Genomic DNA, 18,276 nt, shown 5'->3' with positions numbered 1-18,276 from the left:
CACTACAAATGCAAACCCAGGCTTAGTAGAACTTGAGTTAGCAGACCCAGGGTTTGTTAACCTAGGGCTTGAGCATGTACAGCCATTTGTATCCCTGGTTATGAATTGTTGAACCCTGAGTTCCAATTTGGGTGTCTAGAGCATGATGCAGGCGTCAGTCCAATCACCTATATCTCAGATTTCCTAGGGCCCTTCCAAAGTGTGGCCGCTCTAGCCCTCTGTTCATAGTGTAGTGGGGAAGAACTTGACGGTTCACCAACTTGACTGTCCAAAGAACAGAAGGAAAGTTAGCCCACGGGATTGTGAAATATTTTTGGTGGACTCCCAGAGCAAAGTCCATTTGGGCTTCTTCTACACTGCACAGGAATAGGGCTTGAAGCCTGGGTCCTGGCTTGACTCGGGCTCAAACCCTCCATTCCCATGGGGTTCTAGGACCCTGGGTCCAAACCCAGGGTTAGCAAGATTTGTGGGTAGACAGAATGGTGGTTAGGTTTGAGCCTGAGTTCAAACCCCAGGCTTACTGCAGTGTAGACATACGCTGGTGTGACACTGTCATAAAAACAAGGTAACTTAGAAGAGAATCAGGATCTTTGCCTTACCTCCCCAGTCAAGGCAGGATCTGTCTGGATGCTAGAGCTGCACCCAGGCAGCTGATGGGCAGAATCCTGTGCTAAGTCTCTATCTGTGTAAAACAGGTATTTGTTCCTTCTGCCTTCCCCTTATGAGACTCCAGCATGGTGGGCAAAGATGGAAAACTGAGCTTGTTGTCAGGGGAGACTGCCTACTTGACCAGAAGGGATTGCTGACAATCATGAACAGGGTTGGATGCTCCTGATAATGACCTTCTGGTTTCTCCACAGTGGCAGGGAAATGGAGGAAGAATCTTTTCATTCTTTCAGTGTCTGGGTTTAGGGTACCAGCATCTTTCCCTGCCTGCAGCAGTTTATGAATACTATATCTACCAATGGTGGCAGTTTGCATGTTTTTTCCCCCTGATTCTCATAATCTCCTTTCTGGTCCAGAGATACACTATCCCGGAGAGAGGCCAGGACTACTAGCCCTTAAAGTTTGCAGAAGCACCACAAGTGACAGCAAGCAGGAGGAACTGGTTTCCGAACATCAGCACTCAAAATGAAAGGCTCCCTCCCAGTTCTCAGAAAACGCTTTGGAGAAGCCAGTAATCCAGCTAACAGTTACATCCATACTCTTTCCTACTTGAAGCTGTTAATCATCTCTTTCTCTCCTCCCTGGATTCCTAGATCTCTGTTCCTTCTATGTACTCCATGCTGGAGCTCTAGATGAGGGAGACAAAACAGGGAAAAAAGACCTCAGATTGAGGTTCTGCCTTATGTCCCTAAGTGCCATTCCTGTGACAGAAGAGCACCTGGACAAATCCTGCTTCAAGCGGGGTTGTTGGTTAAGCAGAATCTTAATTGCGACTAGCGTTGTTCATGCTCTGGAAGCCAGATTTCTTGGTGAAACATACCCTTTAATTACTTCTGAAGAAAGTGTGCAGTGTGCACTTCAGTGTGTCTTGTGCAGCAAGATTTAAGAAATTTATGAGGCACTACAAAAATGTATGAGGCACTTGCTTTTTTCCATCTGTTTGCAGCACCCCAATTCTGGGAAGTATACTAACAAAATTTCAAGACCAGAAAAGACCATTATGACAAGATGGCTATTGTAGTATAGATGAACCTGAACTAATCCAAAATTCAGATCCAACTTTGTAGATGGATTTGAAACCATCTCTAAAATGGCCTGAATTCATGATCTCATTGAAATTCCAGCGATAGCTACTGATGGTTTACTCCCAGAGTCAGATGAAGGTCTAGCATTTCTCTTGTGGGAGTCACTCTAGATCGTATCTGTCAAACCAATCCTTTCCAAAAGATTTACTAGGACCTTAGTAGGTTCTGAATCCAAACCTTTCAGCTTGGTTCTTTAACCAAGGTGTCCTTGTGTGCTGAAACATCCTTGGCACGGAAACCTTGGAAACTCATTCTCAAAACTCCACTGGGATATCTCTGGAACCCATTCATTCAGTGCTACCCCACTTACTGGCTCTGAAGATGGCTAAGACTTCTAATCTGAGACTAATGCCTGAATTTTTAAAAAAACCCGGGTGTATAATTGATTTAAATCATATAAGGTCCAAACATTGGCATTAATGCTTTGTTTCTGAAGTCTAGCCTAGGGTCTGCTCCACTATCAGCTGCTAATGCTGACTCTCTAGACCTGCAGTCTTGTTCTTTCTCAGCGAAGTCAATTGCACATTGACCTCCCCTGAGCTACCAGGGAACAACAATAAATAACTTTTGGCAGCTGCTCCAGGTACAACATTGTCTTGCCACAAAGGTCTTGGTTCTGATCAGAGTGGGCCCTTTGGTGATCTTCTCCCCCTCCACCCTTCCACCTCCCACCTCCCCGATGCTTTAGTCCTAGAACCTATTCTATTGCAATGCCAGGAAGACCTTGGACTTTCATCCTTCATTTGGGCATAGCAGACAATCTGCTTCAGGAGCAGATCCCTCAGGAGTTACTTACCTGAACCTGAGTACTCAGGTAACAATAATGTCCAATGGGAAAGCACTTAATTGAGAATCCCATATTTACAAGTTGAGATAAACAGCACCAAGTTCTCAAAATTGTTGGTGTGTTAGTTCTATTGCTATGCCACAGCACTGGCTAATTTTCACCTATAAGATGACATGTCCAGACTAGGCCTCTTTATTACCAATGACAATGCCCATTCTCTCCAGTCCAGAGTCAAACAAGACTCACATTATTGACAAACTCTCTTTTCCTTAGACTGGAATTGGGAATTTCTCTCCGTTCCCTCTGATTCCATTGGTTCAGAAGAGCTGCCTGCATGTCAGCTGAGATGCAGCAAGACATTGTCATAGCCAAAATGGGTCTTGGCAGTTTGGTTCAAACATACTCTTTGTCTTCAAGTTGGGGTAAAACTCTCCACCTGATCCTGAATCATTTCAGGTTGACATCCTGACGTCTCAATTGCAACTGTGCATAATGGGGGCATTTTTCAAAAATCTTGTGGTTTCTTATAAAAAACAAAACAGGAGCTTTTGACGAAACATGCTCCTCTTACTTTAAGCATTGCCATCTGTTACACTTCAAACATTCAAAACCATGCTATTAGTTCTTCCAAGTTGCATGGGTTATAACTTCAGCTTCTAGTCTCACATGCTTAGGGCCAACAGTCCTCACTCACCTTGCAATACTCTAGCTGTTAGAAGGATTGCTGCATGTACCATCAGGGCTACTTGAGGCAACTGCTTTGCCTTCATGGCTGCTCCAGAGGAATCTGGATTTCTTTATAGCAGTATGCATGGTTGTGTTGTGAGTGCCATGGGGTGGATGTATTCACTTACCTGGCCAGAGGTCAGGTATTTCCTGTAGTGCCTGTACCACTTTTGATTTAGGGTCAGAGTCTTGTTTCACAAAGCTCTTGGGATCTCTGGTCTGCTAGTTCTCAGAATATCATCTGTACTGTGGTACTGGGCTCTGTACCTTTAAGTACCTTAGGTTCAGAGACAGAAGTCTGTGGGAACGGTGCTGCAGAAGCCCATGTGTAGTTATGCAGAGGCAATTGGAACTGGCATCTGAATAAAGAGTATTTCTTTCAAGCACCTTGGGCTCAGAGTGATTCCTATACCATGTGTACAATACACCCGAGAAGAGGATATTTCTCATAGCCGCAGCTGAGATACAGACTGCATGGCCAGTCCTCTATAAACTTTAGTCCAGTGGCTCTCAAACTTTTGTACTGGTGACCCCTTTCACACAGCAAGCCTCTGAGTGCTAACCCCCTCCCCCGTGCCCATATAAATTAAAAACACTTTTTAATATATTTAACACCATTATAAATGCTGGAGGCAAAGTAGGGTTTGGGGTGGACGCTGACAGCTCACTACCCGCCATGTAATAACCTCGTGACCTCCTGAGAGGTCCTGACCCTCAGTTTGAGAACCCCTGCTTCAGTCCATATGAGAAATGTGATCGGGTCAGTCAGTACCTCAAATATCAATTTTCATTCTCAAATCATCTCTGTTTCCATCTCAAACAGGCCTCTAATTTACATGTATCTCCCCAACTCTCTTTTATACATCTTTCATTACCCGTAGTAAGACTTGGCAAGTGTTGAATCACCTGGCTATATCAAAGAGTTTACAACAAATTTGAAGACAACATCCATTGCAGGCCTTCTGCCTTGGTTGTAGAATTTGAAGAGCTGTTGCTTGAAGATCTGCATTTGTACATATATAGGGAAAAAAAAGAATGTCCCTCACTTAAGTTTGATGTGGGAGAGTGAAATTGTGGTCACTTCCAATATTCTCTTGAACTGCTTTCTGCAGCTGATTGCTTGTTTTGGCAAGCTCTTTCTGGGACTTCAGGCTTTGCAAGCACCTGATGGAACTCAACATGAGGTCTCGGTTGGACCTGAGACCTTCCCACTCCTTGCCTCATCAACTGGAGCTGTCAAGCACTGTCCTGCCAGTACCAACGGAATACTCCAGCACACCCAAGGATATCTCTGAAAAAAGGCATGATGAGGGTAAGGAGAAACACCCTTAGAGGAAGGAGGGCAAAACGACCCTCCTAAGAAGAGGGTGGCTTTCCCCCTTCCCTTGGGATCAAGTGAGACTCTGTTCCCCTGAGATGGCTCATCTGGAACTCATGGGGATCACGGGGCCAGCACTGACAGTACCAAGAGCTTTTAATGCTCTGAAACCATCTGCAAAGGTGTGTCAGGACAGTATGAGCAGATTGCCTTTTGCACCAGTGGTTTCCACACTACACCAAAACAACTACATCCATACCAACATATCCAATTCCAAAGCCAGTTTTCCTCCTGCCTGACCTCAGTACACCCTGCTTGAGGATCTGGCAATTTACACGGATTCGGTGTCACTGATCCCGACAGACTTGGTGATAGAGACTTCCATATGTTGTCCACACGTCACTCTCTATCCTAAGCTCCAGTAGGGCCAGGGACACTCCCACATTGTCGGCATGCTATTCATAAGGCTATGCTTCCAGCTGAGCTACCAAAATGTGGAGCTGGTACCAATGGCTCCACCCTTTGAGTCCAACGATCCTTACTCTGAGGAAGAGCAGGTTCCACTGATGGTCTATACCTGGGCAGGCCAGGCAGTACCAAAAGCTGCTGAGAAGGATTGCTGACATTCTCCAGAGATCCTGCTGCTGGTTTGTGAAACCATTCAATGTCCATTCTCTGCAGACCTGAAACTTATGTAAGGGGACTGTTGCCCCCTTACTAACATTCAGTGGGAGTGTTTTGGTTTTCTAGCTCCCAGTACTAAAAAGCGGAAAGGGTTGATGGGGAATCAGGACCCTGAGACTGACAGTCCCCAGGAACAATGGGGAGAGGCCAATGCTCCAGCTCATCCTGAAAGACAGGGCGAGCAGGCTAATCAGGGAGTCAGGCCAGGGAGGTCCCGTCCTCCGTATGAGCTGGATTTGCCTGGGTCAGACAGACAGAGTGGGGCTGAGCTAAGGAGAAAGCAGGGGCCCAAGCTAAGCTGGGGAGCAGAGCTGTGCCAGATCCAGAGAGAGCAGACTTGCCCTGGGAGCAGAGCTGCAGCAACCAGAGCCAGAGGGGCCAGAAAAGCAGCCCAGGAAGCAGGTCAGTGCTGGGAGCAGAGTCACAGAAGCAGCCTGCAGAGCAGACCTGTCCTGGGAGCAGAGCTGCAGCAACCAGAGCCACAGGGGCCAAAAAAGCAGCCCAGGGAGCTGGAGGCAGAGCAGCAGCAGCAGCAGTGCAGAGACCGAGTGGTGGAGCTGAGGCAGGAGCAGTCCGGAGCTGGGTGCGGTGAGCAGCTGGGGAGAGCGAGGGGGACCCTGGGCAGTGGACCCAGCACAGGGAAACGCCTCAGCCAAGGGGCTCTGCAGGCCAGGCTTGGATCATAACCCTGACAGGGCGGGGGCGATACTGGGAAGAAGGGTCCTACCACTTAGAGCCTGAGAGCGTGTGGCCACCACCAGAGCAAGTGTCCAACCCACAGCATCCCTGCAGCAAAGCCAGGGCCTGAGAAGAAGGCCTGGGATTTACAAGGAATAGACTGTGAACTGCCCTAACATTCCAGAGACACTGTTTGTGATGTTCCCTGCACAGAGCAGGTTGATGTGTTTCCTTTAACCTTTCCCATTTTTCCTTATTCTTTTTAAAATTAATTGTTGATTAAATAACTTGCATTTGCTTTAACTTGTATGTAATGGTCAGTGGGTCAGAGAAGTGCCCAGTGCAGAGAGAGTACCCTGGAGTGGGGACACCCTAGCCCCTGTCCTAGGTGACCACAGCAGGGTTGGGGGTCGAGCCCCCCAGGAATCCTGGGCCCAGCCTTGTTGGGGTTAGGAGGACTCTGCCAGACAGGAGAGTGGAAGGGGAGTCCTCAAGGGCAGGGAGGCCACTGGGTAAAGGAAGTGGGACTCAGATCCTTTCGCTAGCCCACTTCACCAGGGTAGTGCAGAAGCCAGGAAAGTTCCCCACAAGAGCGGGACTATTCCACCGCTTACACTTAGGGAATGAGGATAGATTTTGTTTGCATTGCTTGTCCCTTGGGTGTTGAAGTATTTGGTAGCTGCGATGTGGAGCATTTGAGATATAAAACTATCGTAATGGCCTGTGTCTTGTCTTTTTGTTGCTTTTCTCCAAGCAGTGGTTGCTCCTCCTTAGTTCTCAAGCCTTTTCAGCAGGGCCGGCTCCAGGCACCAGCTTTCCAAGCAGGTGCATGGGGCAGCACCGAGAATGGGGTGGCAATCCGTGCCTCACGGCGGCAATTCTGCGGCAGCTCTGCCGCTCTTCCTGCTGCGGTGGCTTTTGGGCGGAAGCTCTGCCGCTCTTCCGGGCACAGCGGCAATTCAGTGGCAGCTCCGCCGCTGTTGCGGTGGCAGCAATTTGGTGGCGACTGCTTGGGGCGGCAAAATTGGTAGACCCGCCTCTGCTTTTCAGTCTTCCTCTTCAACAAATGCAGAGGCACTAATTGAAAGACATGCTCTATTTCATTTATCAGACATTGGGCTTGATAATGATCACACATAGTATGGAAGAATAAGTTCCCCTACTACAAGAATCACTGAGTGAAATTCTATGGCCTGTGTTATGAAGGAGGTCAGTCTGGGCTTTAAAATCTATCATCATCTAAAGGGACCACTACTAAACAACATCAGTTATGAGGAAGGACATTGGAGAAGAGATTAGTACCACTCACTGCTGCAAGGTAGAGATGGGAGCAGTTAAAACTGACATACTGATGAGTTACTATCATCACTTTATGTTTCATGGGCAGGATCCCTGAACACTGTGTATGTGTTTACCACAGACTTTACATACAGACTCAACACAAACATATATGATATTTTAATCAACAGCAACAATGTTTCAATGTCTGATACCAGATAATGCACGTGATACATACAGGCTCTCAGGAACCTGGCCTACACAGATTAGTTTTTAAAGACCGCTTCAACACTTCATGGTGTATTCTGTTAACTCTTGTCTCTCTTTGTCCTGTTCTAATTTTTCACATCTCTCCCATTACTTTGCTCTCATTGATATCCTATTTTCCTGTGACTGGCCTCAGATAAAAATATTGTATAATTAGTTTAAGTGTAATAATATTCATAGATGGAGGAAGAGACTGCCAGGCTTTATCTGCTGTTAGATAAAAAGCTCCTATTAGTAGACCCATGGCTTTCACAACTTTTTTACTTGCTATAGGGAGAAAATCAGTTATTTTTAGAAAAGGGGATTCTGAGGCCACTGCAAAATGAATCAGCATGACATCCATAATGCAATTACAAAAAACTGTGTTTTTAATGCCCTGAAGGAGATACAGCCTGCTCCAAAATAAAACTGTGAATATATGCACTTTGAGATGTTTCAGATACATTATAATTCTCTTTTCTGCAAGTTAAAAAAAAATCAGCTTTGTTGTTGTTCTTTCCATCTGGTATCAGGAGGGGGTGGTCAGGGGACAAGGGGGGGGTTGGATAGGTCGGGGGTTCTGAGGGGGACAGTCAGAGGTGGGAGGCGGTGAATAGGGGGCAGGGGCCAGGCTGTTTGGAGACCTGTGCACAGCCTTCCCTACCTGGCCCTCCATACAGTTTTGCACCCTAATGTGGCCCTTGGGCCAAAAAGGTTGCCCAACCCGGACCTAAGCCATGTGCTGGGCCTTGGGGCAAACTCTGGACAGATTTATCCTGGAGGCCGCATGTGAACTGGAGCTGTTAGGCATATCACCCATTAAAACGCAGCCTTGGCAGGGCCCCTGGCCAGGTGCCTGTGCAACCCGAAGCGGGCCCTGTTATGGCCTCAGCAGCCCAAGGTGAGTGGCGCTAACTCCGGCGCTTTCAGCGCGAGCCTCCCAGGAGGCGGGGTGGGCTCGGAGCCCAAGCCGCAGGACTCCCTGCAAAGGTGCCACGCGCAGCCGGCAGGCAGGTTGCAGCCCCTGGCGGCGGAGAAAAGCAGGGACACGTGCCCCAGCGTCAGGGAGCGGCTGGGCCGCTAGGGGGCCGCCGGACAACGAACAATCTCCCCACAAACCCGGCCCCACCCTCCCGAGTGGAACGTTCGGCAGCCCCGCCTCCCTCCGCCCTGCGGGAGGGAGGTGGGAGGAGCCCGGGACTCAGAAGGCTCAGCCCAGACCTGGGGGCGGGGCCAGCCTCGCTCTGGTAGGGGGTGTGTTTGTGCGGAGCTGAGGGCCCAAGGTACGGAATAGTTTGGCCGCCCTGGGAGCCCGTCGCGGCTGCGACGTTTTGACGTGTGAAGGGGCGGGGCGGACGGCAGGCATCATGGTGGAGTCCAGCTGAGGGCGCGGGCTGGGAGGTGAGTCGTAACTGCCACCCTTCCCCCTCCCCCTCCCGGAGTCGTTTATTCAGCGTGTAGCCCCATCCCCTAGCGGGTCTCGCGGGGGCACAGCCCCCTCAGGCGCGTTTCTGGGGCTGCCGGGGGGCGCGGGCTGGCCCCTCAAGAGCAGCGCGGGGCGGTAACGCTCCCCCGCCCCGGCGCCTTGTGGTGGCCCATCCCCCCCCCCTTCCCCCGCCTGCGAGCGGCGGCCCCCCGTGTTAACGGGAGGCGGGGGCGGCTTGTGCGGAGCCCCTGGGGTGGCAGTGCCCGGGGCCCTGCGCGGAGCGCGCGGCTGTGCTCTGTCCCCCAGCGTGGGCAGCCCCTTGGCAGTAACGGTAACGTCGTAGCCGGCTCCCGCCTGGCGCTGCTGGTGCGCAGCTCTCCACGTGTGTGTGTGGGAGGGGGCAGGATCATTGTCCCCATTTTACAGATGGAAGAAACCGAGGAGGCACCTGCCCGGCAATCCTGGGGCTCGTGTGGCTTGTGGGGACTCCGTAAGCGAGCGAGCGCGGAGCTGCCTGGCTACCAGGACCGTGGCACCGCTGGCTACCTGTGCGAGGAATCACCCAGTGTCTCCAGCAGGCTCTGCAGCTTGTGCTGTCTTGGCTTTTTTGCTGCCTATACCTGAGCCAGCTAGCTGCAGAGGCGCTCTGTGATTGCAGTGTGCATATCCTGGAGCACAGAGGTGAAATTACTTGCCTGGTCACCCAGTACGCCCGAGGCTACTGGGAATAAACCCAAGACTCCTGAGTTCCAGTCTGTTGTTCTAGCCATTAGGCATCACTGCTGGACCCATGTTCTAAGAATATGTTGGCTAAAGCTCAGCGTCTGGTTTTTTCCTCCCATGGTGTTTCAGTGTTATGAAAGATGACCAGATCTGTTAGTTCAGTCCACCATGATGCATTCAAACCAGAATCTTTTGAATGCCAAGGTTTGTCTATTCTTTCCTTTTAAAATATATATTTTTTTAATATGAAGATGAATCTGTGAGAAGGCCTGATGCAAATACTATCATCTGTGATGTGTTGGAACAGAAGTGACTGAACAGACAGATTTCAGAGTAGCAGCTGTGTTGGTCTGTATCCGTAAAAAGAAAAGGAGTACTTGTGGCACCTTAGAGACTAACAAATTTATTAGAGCATAAGCTTTTGTGAGCTACAGCTCACTTCATTGGATGCATGAAGTTCACAGACAGAAGCTCACATTTACTAATCAGTGATACTTATGTGGTCTCAGCTCAGTTCCTTCTAGGGCATATGTGGATGTCAAAAATCACCACTTTGTTAGCACTCTGCAGCAAGGACTGAATGATCAATAAGAGAAAAGTACTGACTTAATCCCGAGATGTGGTCTCTCTCAATCATTTGCTGCAATGGTAGCGCAGTGTTCAGGAACTTGCATTATTACTGCATGTACTGTATTCTGGTGGATAAATCAGGATCTTCCATTTATAGAGCTCTGAGATTAGTACCTTTCCAAAACACTAACACTAAACACTCTTAAAGAAAATAACGCACTTTAGAGTCAATATGTAGCTCATAGTGGTCATATTGTGCAAACTCATTAGGGTGACCAGACAGCAAGTGTGAAAAATCGGGACAGGTTGGGGGGTAATAGGAGACTATATAAGAAAAAGACCCCAAAATCGGGACTGTCCCTATAAAATTGGGACATCTGGTCACCCTAAAACTCATTAGTAAACAAAACTTTTATCAGTACACTTCTGCCACCTTAGACTTCTCTTTTTACACTGAATATTTATCCTTATCTGGAATAGCTGCCTTACTGCAGGAGTCTGTAAACATGTTCCTCAGGTGCCAAATGCAGAGTGCAAGTACACAGCCAAAATTGAAGTGGTTACTAAGTTATGTATTTAAGAACACATAAATCAAATTCAATAACTGATATTCTATCTATGGCAGACTTGTGAGTATGTTTAGGTGAATCTTGTCTCTAAGAGCCTTTTCTACTTTTCAGATACTTTATTCAAGAGAACTTAAGACACGTTGCATAAATCAAGGTATGTTTTTAGTCTGGTCATGGTGTTTTAGTATGTTGCTTTAGAGCGATCTAATTTTTTTCATTTTATGAACCTGAAAATAGGGTTTGTCTAATTTTAAAATGCTTTGTTCCATAACTTCTCTCACTTCATCTAGACCTTACTTAAGAAAAGAGCAGTAGTGTCTTGGAGCAATTATTGTTTCCAAGGGCCTGTTTACCCCTCTCTTAGCATAAATTTTTGGTTTTCTGTTCATACAAGGTGGACTGGTTTAACTAAATCAATTTAAACATTTGTTTTTAAATTTAGTTAGATTGGTGCAGACTTCTACACAGATACTTAAATCAGTTTAACCCAGGCTTATACTGATTTAGCTAAGATGGTAAGGAATTGATTTAACACAGTCGTCGTAAGACAGGCTTAAATTGAGTTATGAGCGTTCACAGAGGGTTTTGTACCTGTTTGATTTTTAAATCACACGTTTAATTAAACCATTGCAGTATGGTGTGTATATTGGGCCTGTGTGGTGTTTTATTGCATGCTAGAGGAAGAAACTTCAGACTGGGGAAAATGAATAATATAAACTTAATTGATTACCTTTTATAACTTACTTCTGGAGTGTTTCATTCATGGTTAGTTATGTTCTCAGGTTAGCAGTATAAGTTGACTGCTAACATTATGTCCATCTTGTTTTTTATTAATTTATTGACTTGCCAGCTTGAAATATTCATATACATGTGTGCCTGTATAATTTAGGTTTTAAAAGGACTGAGATATTGTTGATGAAACTTTCTGTTGCAGCTGGAAGGTCTCAAACTTGAAACTGAACTTCACTAACAAAATGTTTTGTCTACTGTGTGGAACCATGGATAGTGCATATTAGAATATTGAGCTGCTTGTAAAAAGTAAATAAGATTCCTGAGACACAGACTTAAAGGTGACCTGCAAAGGAAAAAAACAAAGATTCTGGCCCCATTTTAGCTTCTTTGTAATTTAATGCATATGCATACAGTATATCTGAAATGTTTTTGTTAGTGTTTTTTCTGTTTGATTTTGTACAGTAGCTCCTCACTTAAAGTCGTCCCAGTTAACGTTGTTTCGTTGCTATGTTGCTGATCAATTAGGGAACATGCTCGTTTAAAGTTGTGCAATGCTCCCTTCTGATGTTGTTTGGGAGCCACCTGATTTGTCCACTGCTTGCAGGAAGAGCAGCCCATTGCAGCTAGCTGGTGGGGGCTTGGAACCAGGGTGGACCAGAAGCCCTGCTCAGGGGTGGCAGGTTTGTAGAAATTTTGGTGATGCTCTGAACCCGCCCCCCCAAACTCCATCCCCCACCTGCCCAAGGCTCTGGGAAGGAGTTTGGGTGCGGGAGGAGGTCTGGGGTGCAGGCCCTAGGCTGGGGCAGGAGATTGGGGTGCAGGGTGCAGGCCCTGGGAGGGAGTTTGGGGATGGGAAGGGCTCAGGGCAAGAGTAGCGGTGTAAGGGGTGAGGGCTCTGGGGTTGGGAATGAGGGGTTTGGGGTGTGGGAAGGGCTCAGGGTGAGAGTAGGAGTGTGGGGGTGAGGGCTCTGTCTGGGGCTGGTGGGTTTGGGGGGTTAGAGAGGCTCAGGGCTGGGGCAGAGGGTTGGAGTGCAGGGGGATGAGGGCTCTGGCTGGGACGGGATAAGGTGTTTGGGGTGTTAGAGGGGCTCAGGGCTAGGGTTGAGGGTGCGGTGGTGGGGTAAAAGCTCTGGCTGGGGGTGTGGGCTCTAGGGTGCGGCAGGGCTGGGGATGAATTTGGGGTACAGGCAGACTGCTCTGGGACAGGGGCCAGAGAGGAGGACTCCCCCCAGCCCTTTCCCTGCCGGTAGTAGCGAGCTCTGGGGCAGGAGCCTCTCTTTCCTGCCCCCCCAGCAGCACACTCACCCCCACCACTGTCACTGCATGTGCTTCTAGGGCCCCTCTCAGGTCCAGGAATCTCCCTTGCCTCCCCCTTGGTGGGTGCTGGGGGGTGCTGCGTGCGCCTCCTCCCCTGCTGTTGCCCCTGACTGTAGCCTCACTGGGGGGTGAGGGATGGGGCTGCCTCCTTGCCCAGCATGGGGCAGGAGCGGTGACTGTGGGCGGAGGGGTCCCCTCTGCTGGTGGAGGGTCCCGCCGGAAAAGGGAAGGGTCTGAGGTGGAAGGGCAAGCTCAGCCAGTATGCCTCAGGCAGTGGAGATGGGGGGCAATAGGACCCTGCGGCAGCAGTTGCTGCCGGGAGGCAACATAGAGCTTCAGGGAAGAGGCAGAGGCAGGGATGCTCTGCTCCGGGGAGGGGAGTGGGGGCAGCAAGAGAGGGCCGGGGGAACCTGCCCCCTTGTCAAGGTTCCTCCCCCACTCTGAACTCTAGGGTACAGATGTGGGGACCTGCATGAAAAACCTCCTAAGCTTATCTTTACCAGCTTAGGTCAAAACTTCCCCAAGGTACAAAATATTCCACCCTTTGTCCTTGGATTGGCCGCTACCACCACCAAACTAATACTGGTTACTGGGGAAGAGCTGTTTGGATGCGTCTTTCCCCCCAAAATACTTCCCAAAACCTTGCACCCCACTTCCTGGACAAGGTTTGGTAAAAAGCCTCACCAATTTGCCTAGGTGACTACAGACCCAGACCCTTGGATTTTAAGAACAATGAACAATCCTCCCAACACTTGCACCCCCCCTTTCCCGGGAAATGTTGGATAAAAAGCCTCACCAATTTGCATAGGTGACCACAGACCCAAACCCTTGGATCTGAGAACAATGAAAAAGCATTCAGTTTTCTTACAAGAAGACTTTTAATAAAAATAGAAGTAAATAGAAATAAAGAAATCCCCCCTGTAAAATCAGGATGGTAGATATCTTACAGGGTAATTAGATTCAAAAACATAGAGAACCCCTCTAGGCAAAACCTTAAGTTACAAAAAAGATACACAAAAGAAATAGTTATTCTATTCAGCACAATTCTTTTCTCAGCCATTTAAAGAAATCATAATCTAACACATACCTAGCTAGATTACTTACTAAAAGTTCTAAGACTCCATTCCTGGTCTATCCCTGGCAGAAACCAGCATATAGACAGACATACAGACCCTTTGTTTCTCTCCCTCCTCCCAGCTTTTGAAAGTATCTTGTCTCCTCATTGGTCATTTTGGTCAGGTGCCAGCGAGGTTACCTTTAGCTTCTTAACCCTTTACAGGTGAGAGGAGCTTTCCCCTGGCCAGGAGGGATTTCAAAGGGGTTTACCCTTCCCTTTATATTTATGACACCCCCCCAAACTTGGCCCCAAATATTGGTGGAGCTTTGCCCCTGGGCTCTGAATATTGCTGGTGCTAAGCCACCATGTGGAGATATAACTTGCCGCTATCAGCTCCTGGCTCCCCTAAGTTCCCTGTGCAGCAGCCATCCAGCAGGCTACCAATTGCTAGCAGTTCAGCTGTGCCTCCCCCCACAGCCATGTGCTGCTCCTGTTATACCTATAAAATAAAAACCAGCAGGATCTTATGAAAGGGGAAAAGGTAAAATGCCACATTTGTTGTGAATACAAACTGCAAGATTTTTATCATAGTTACCAGCCTTAGAGTTGCTCATGCCAAGCCACTGGCCAGGTGGCCTGGACATGAGGAGGGAGCAGGGCCTTGTCAGTTGCTCATCTGATGCTCCTGGAAGTTGGTTTTCAGAATCAGACCCCAAAGTTCTCACTTTCTAGAGTCCATTTCTATAGGAATTTCTTCCTATGCTAGTTTATGGGAATTGCTTCATCATGCTGCTGCTGAATCAATCAGCAGATGGCACATTCCTGATGGCTCCGTGCTGCCAGATGTTATCTTGTTCTTTGGTTCTCCCATTCTTGAGGCTGTTGAGTGGATTCCAGTCTGCCCTCCGGGGGTCCTCTGGTTATTTCCACTTGACGCCTTCTTCAGCCGATGGACACTGGATTCTTTGGCTGGCACCTCCCTGATCATTCAGTTGTTATCCACACCAAGCATCCATCCACATACATCCTCTATCTCTATTTTAATCACAATTGTTAACAAAGCGAGATGAATACAACAAAAGGGCGTGGGGGAAGAAGGAGGCTAATGTCAGGGTGTCCCTCTCCCCCCTACTCCTGCCCCCCACTTACCCCTTCTCCATATAGAGCAGGGTGGGGACAGGACAGGGCTCAGGACAGAGAGAGCTTGCTGGCCACAGCTGCTGTTTCAACTTCCTGATTTTTTTTAAAGGCAATATACTTAGAATGGGGTCAGCATACTTAAAGGGGCAATGCACATCTCTGTCCCCCACACACAAGGTGTGTGTGTGTCTATCTGCCATGCTGTTTCCCCTCCTTCCATTCGTGCTGCCTTGTAGAGTGTGAGGCTACATTAACAACAGTGTGTTAACCCTTGAGGGCTCAGTCGAATGATAGTTAATCATTTAGCAGTTCATCATTCCCTGGGAAATATCCCACCCTCTGATTTCACCACTTCAACCAAGCTTCACAGTCATCATTGCTGTGTACAGTATTAAATTGTTTGTTTAAAATGTAGTGTGTGTGTGTATATAAAAAAATAGGTTTTTGTCTGGTGAAAAAAATTTCCCTGGAACCTAACCCCCCCCATTTACATTAATTCTTATGGGGAAATTGGATTCACTTAACATCGTTTTGCTTAAAGTTGCATTTTTTCAGAAGATAACTACAACGTTACGTGAGGAGTTATTGTACCTGAGAAATTCAGGTCTTATCTACAATTGGTAACTTGGAAAATAGTGAAATTGGCATCAGGATAGATGGAAAGCTCAGCATATGAGGCTATGTCTACACTACAGCCTATGTCAGCATAACTTTCATTGTTTAAGGTGGTGATTAAGCCTCTCCCTTGAGCAACATAAGTTACACTGACATAAGCACTCATGTGTATAGGGCTAAGTCGGCGGACTTAACTTCTGCTGATCGTGGAGGTGGGGTTTTTATGCTAATAGGCTGCTGGGGTTGGCCGGCCGCCGTGGGACTGCTGGGGGCCGGCTGGCCGACCCGGGGTTAACTGTTAAGGCGGGTTAACTGTTGCTTACTGGTTAACCTTTTACATCTGTTGCTCACCCAGGGAGGGGGCGCGCGCGCGCACACACACACACACACACACACCCCCAACCCATCTGACCTTCTCTACCTGGTGCTCTGTCCTCCACGCCTGGCTGGACCCCCAGGACGGACCTGCCTTTCCTGGTGCTGTGTCTTCCTGAGGCAAGACATTGGCGGGGAAAGAAGGGTCATATGCCCCTCCTCTCCAGATTTCTGCCAGGGTTTGCACCAGAATGTGGCCAGCAGCAGCCTTTCAGCACTGTGTGGGAGGGAAGGGATGGGAGCTGCTTCCAGTGTCAGGGGAAGAGGGGGTGGAAGGGATGACCTGGCCTGTGTGTTTACAGAGCTCATCGCTTCTCCTCCCCACCCCATCCCAGGTTGGAAGCAGCTTGTTCCTGCCTGCCTGCAGTATCAAAAGGCAGCTAACACCTCCAGACTGCTGCTGGCCATTGACAAAACCCAGCCACTTCCTGGCTACAGTGTGGGCAGGAAGGGGTTAAGCCCTCAGAATACATTGTCACCAGGAAACCTGACTGCAGCAAACTCGGCTGGAGAGGTGGCTCAGGAGGGGAGCGTGCCTAGGGGACGGAGCAACCCCTTGCTCCCTGGGGCGAGGGTGTGTGTGGAAAGGGTGCTAAGCCCCTGCTGCAGGAGCTGCTGTGGAGCCTGTAGATTTGGGACATGAACAGGCTGAAAATCGCTTCCACCCCCTGCCACTTTTGAGCTTAGCTGAGAGGCAGAGAGGCTTCCCCATGCCAGTGCTGTGTGGGGCTTTGGCACAGGCAGGGCTTGGCTCCTCCTGGCCAGTGTTCTGGGCTGGAGGGTCTTGGGCTTTCCTGGGGCGCCAGCCCAGCCAGAGGCAGTGGGGGCAGGAAGGAGCCTGCTGGCCGGGCTGTTCGTGAGCTGAGTGCTCCAACCAGGGGCTGGTTCTCTGGGCATGGGATGCACCCTGCCGGGGAGGACATGGAAGAGCAGTGGGTTGCAGGGAGTTGTGAAGGGGCAAAGCAAGGAGAGGACAGCAAGAGGGGGAACGCTTAAAGGGCCGATTGGTGGGCAACATAGATGACATGTTACTGGCCACCATCTGGCGCCTGCCTGCACTCACTAGCCACCGCAGCTTGCAGTGCGCAGCCAGTGTTGGTTGGAAGTGGGATGGGGCTCTGCTGGCTGAGAGCTGGAACACAGCAGGGGCCGTGCTGACAGACCAGCAGGGGAGCGGCTGACCCTGCCAGCTGCATCTTCACCCTGCCACCAGCCTTGCACACCCTTCCCCTATCGTTGGCCACTGGAACCTCCAACTCACCGCTGGTGGACGGGTGGCTGGCAAACAGGGGTCCAGCCAGCAGCTATAGGGGATCCGTCAGTAGTGATGGGGGAGACAGAAAATCTGGGACAGTTTGCCCGTTTTTAAGGAAATGTTGGGACAGTTGCAGGAGGGCTTAAAAACAGGACATCTGGTCACCCTACACTTATCCTGTGACACTCAGCATCCATTTCATCAGTAACAACATTTCCCAGGGTCAAAGATTCTAGTGCCTATAACGTTGCACACCAGTAGCAGATGACAGGTTAGCATGCATCCTAAAACACCAAAATCCCCTCAATAGGTACTCAGCAGGATAACAAGTCTCTTGGGCCGCTATAGTGCATCAGGTAAAGAGAGATCTATGCTGATGGGAGAGAGCTCTCCTGTTGACGTAAGAAAAACCCACCTCCATGAGCAGCATAAGCTATGTTGCAGCAGAAGCTCTCCTGCTGACGTCGTACTGTGCGCATGAATGCTAATGTTGGTATAACTTAATGTTGTTCGCGGGGTGCTGCCATAGGCTGTAGTGTAGACACAGCCTTACTGTATTAGCCCTGCACAACCAAAACCCTCATCTGGGCAAGAAAATTTAAAAGAATATCAACTTAAACCCCACATTTCAGTTGGAATATTTTTTCATTCTCCCTATATCTTTAATGGAGAGTGCTGCTTTGCACTTCTAAAATGTCTTTCAAAGGATATCAAAGTATTTTATAAACATTAAGCTCCATAATTCCACACACACATTAGTATTTTCTCCTCTAAAATGAAGATGTTGAGGGCAGAGTTAGCGTTTGAAAAATGGCATTGTGGGGTTCCATATTTATTGCATCCTGATGATTCCACATCAGATTTGCTCAGTCTAAAAGTAAAAAAATGTTTTTTCTGACACCACTGAAAACTCAACCTGGAATCTTAGAGCCTTGTACTTAGTCTTGAGCATCATCAATAGAAATAAAAGATTCAGTTGTAATGCTGCTGATGTATAAAAAATGATACAGAATCCAGCTTCGTGTCCCA

The 18,276-nt window shown here is 48.7% G+C and overlaps 1 protein-coding gene across 2 annotated transcripts in view; it reads left to right on the top strand.

Moving 5' to 3' along the window:
* The first annotated feature begins 8,751 nt into the window (after nt 1-8,751).
* The window catches only part of CDKAL1 (CDKAL1 threonylcarbamoyladenosine tRNA methylthiotransferase), a 663,359-nt gene continuing 653,834 nt past the window's right edge, over nt 8,752-18,276 (top strand). Inside the window, exons 1-2 of one of the 2 annotated variants that reach the window (XM_084618214.1) lie at nt 8,752-8,869; nt 10,868-10,910. The gene's annotated coding sequence lies outside the window, so the exon portion shown is untranslated. The remainder of the gene's footprint in view (nt 8,870-10,867; nt 10,911-18,276) is intronic. The other variant, XM_084618215.1, reaches the window with a different exon arrangement.

This window comes from Lepidochelys olivacea (genome assembly GCF_965140295.1).
Source record: "Lepidochelys olivacea isolate rLepOli2 genome assembly, chromosome: 2".
In the NCBI taxonomy this organism is placed as follows: domain Eukaryota; kingdom Metazoa; phylum Chordata; order Testudines; family Cheloniidae; genus Lepidochelys; species Lepidochelys olivacea.
The sequence above is the reverse complement of the archived record's forward strand: the minus strand, read 5'-3'. Positions and strand labels throughout refer to the sequence as shown.